This window comes from Coenobita brevimanus, chromosome 72, assembly GCF_032717465.1.
Source record: "Coenobita brevimanus isolate Jiangsu-jjx chromosome 72, ASM3271746v2, whole genome shotgun sequence".
Taxonomy (NCBI): domain Eukaryota; kingdom Metazoa; phylum Arthropoda; class Malacostraca; order Decapoda; family Coenobitidae; genus Coenobita; species Coenobita brevimanus.
In genome coordinates, this window is record NC_137025.1 from 32,274,989 (window position 1) to 32,277,750 (window position 2,762).

A 2,762-nucleotide genomic window follows, 5' to 3' on the forward strand; every position below is an offset into this window, starting at 1 on the left:
CAAATACAGGATCACACAGGTCCGGCAGGATTCCTAGTGTCCTGACATGGCTTTATGTATCGGTCGTTTTTTTTTTTTTTTCTGAACTGATGGTGCCCGTGAAGGTGTTGAGATCTAAGGACCGCTGGGCTCAATGTGTAAAGTCCCAAGGAGAATACTTTGGAGGGGTTTCAAGTCTGAACTCAGCAAGCAAGAGTATTTTTTTCCCCACCAGCTAATAGTCGGATACAATATGATCAGACGTCGTATGATAATATATTTCACTGTCTTGATGTGACTGATGCTGGTAGAACATACATTTAAGGGATTACAACAAACACATAGAGTCGTTTGAACACTTGAGATATCTTCCTTATCAGTAAGATATTTCAAGCATTCAAACATATGAACATAGGAATAATTACATACTGGTTTCAGAAAACTACTACACCTTCATTCCAACCACTACATAATTTTTTTCTTTCTCTTTACTTTCTCCTAGGATAGGTTTCGATCTGGGTAGGTTATCTACAAGCCGATATTAAACTTTCCACTACCACGCAGTTCTCCTAATGTTAAATCAATCGTTTGGTAGCAACGAGAATAAATTACATAACGACAACATCGCAACCAGTGACGTGAGTGGTCGCGTAATAGATGACACAGCAGCACCAGTAATGTCTCTGCGTGATCTAGTGTTTTTGCATAAGACAGGAGACGATGTGCGTTGCCAAACCAGTGGCTACTTGAGAATGGGAATTGATAACACAGGCGAGCCGCTGTTCCACATTTTGTTACACACACACACACACACACACACACACACACACACACACACACACACACACACACACACACACACACACACACACACACACACACACACACAAATCCGTACCAGGTTCGGTGAAAGTTATATCCAATTAGTAGGTGGAATAACTCAGTAATATTCTGCAAACGTCAGTGTGAAAGGCAAGTGTCAGCTTCGTTATCAATCACTTATTTTTTTTCCTTAGTGTACGTCCTGGAAGGAGGGAAGGGTAAAGCGTTTATTTATACTTTTTATAGTGTTATTGAAATAAGTCATCACTAAGTCTATATTCTCAAGACAGAAGTATTAGCCAATTATCAATTCAGAGCAGAATATTGTTGAAAAATGTAAGCTTCATTATTACAGTTTTTTTTTTTTTTTTGAGCATCACATCGAAGCCAGCGAGCAAGAATATTTACACAGTCATAGTTTGCTTGCCAGACCAAAAGATGGGAGGAAGTGTAAAAGGAGGCAACACCAACTCGTGCAAAATTGTGGAAATTTTGAACTTTGAACTTACAGCTATGCATTATCTCTGTTTTATACGGTAATGAAGAACATATATGACCATGTGAAGCTAGTTTCCTCAAAATTCATCCAAATTTTTACAAATCATAAAAGTAATCTTAAAATTACGAGTAACATCGCGCAGAACTTTTTTAACCTGCCCCATCCCGTCGATTTGCGGTACGTACCCTCGCATGACCTTCCCCTACCTGCCACCAGGCGGGGACACTCAGCGACCCCACGCGACCCGCGTTAACCTACCACTCGTCCACTCACCTGGTAGCAATGGTCCTGCTCAGACATGGCTAAGAGAGGTCTCTCAGACAGCGAAATTCAAGTCGCCCTGGACACCTTTACCGGCGACAGTGATTCCCCGCTGGACGACGAGGATATGGACAAGGATTATGTGCAGCCAGAGGAGGAAGAAACCACCAGCAGTGATGAGGAAGTTCCGTCTCCCAGGAAGCGGCAGTACGTGACTTACCGTGCTGCTAGAGAGGGGCAGCAGGCAAAGAAGGCATGTGCAACATCCTATCCCTATCCCAACGTGATTTGGAACCAGAATTCGAGGACGAGGACGAGGATGAGGACGATGACGGAGCCGTGGGACGTGCTGCCATGTGGTATGGATGGGAGGTGATTACACATCGTGGCCCAGAGCGCACACCACGTCGTATGAGCAGGTATGGGCCTAGCATTTTGTTTGGGGAGTTAGGAAGTCAAGTGGAGGGAGTGGGGAGTGAAAGGGAAAGTCCAGGGAGGATTAGGGAAAGTGAGAGTGACGTGAGTGAGTCATTGCTCTCCCTACGTAGTGTGAGGCGGCGTAGTGGATCACGTGGACCAGTGCGGGTGCATTCCTTATCACGTGGGGTTGTGAGGGAGGGGGAAGGTGGGGAGGAACCACTCCCAGGCACGTCTTATGCTCCCCAATATCCCCTAACACGTGGTCGAGCTAGGGTGCGTCAGAAAGCACGTGGTGTTGTCATGGAGGGGGAAGGTGGGGAGGAACCACTCCCCAGCACGTCTTCTGCTCCCCAATATTCCCCTATTTCATCCCCACAGCCCCCTAATGTTCCTCAAGGCCGTAAGGGTAAGGGAAAGGGAAAGGGTAAAGGCAGAGGGAATAGGAGTGACAGTGGGGAAGCCCTCCACACTCCTTCTCCCCCACCTTCCCAACCAGGATCTCCTCCCCACTCAGACGAAGGCAGTGATGGGGATGATGGGGACGAGGGATTTGTGTCGTGGAATTGGGAGGATGGGAGTGATTTTTCTCCCCTCATTCACCCCTTCACTGAGCAAGGGCGATCTGGCTGCATTGCTCCAGGAATTCACCGTAATACCACCAGGTTGGATTTTTTCCACCTGTTTTTCAGTGACGCATTTGTGGAGCAGATTGTATACCAAACCAACCTGTTTGCAAGCGCCCAGCGCCTAGAGAGTGAAAGATTGGGAACAAGGAGTAGGC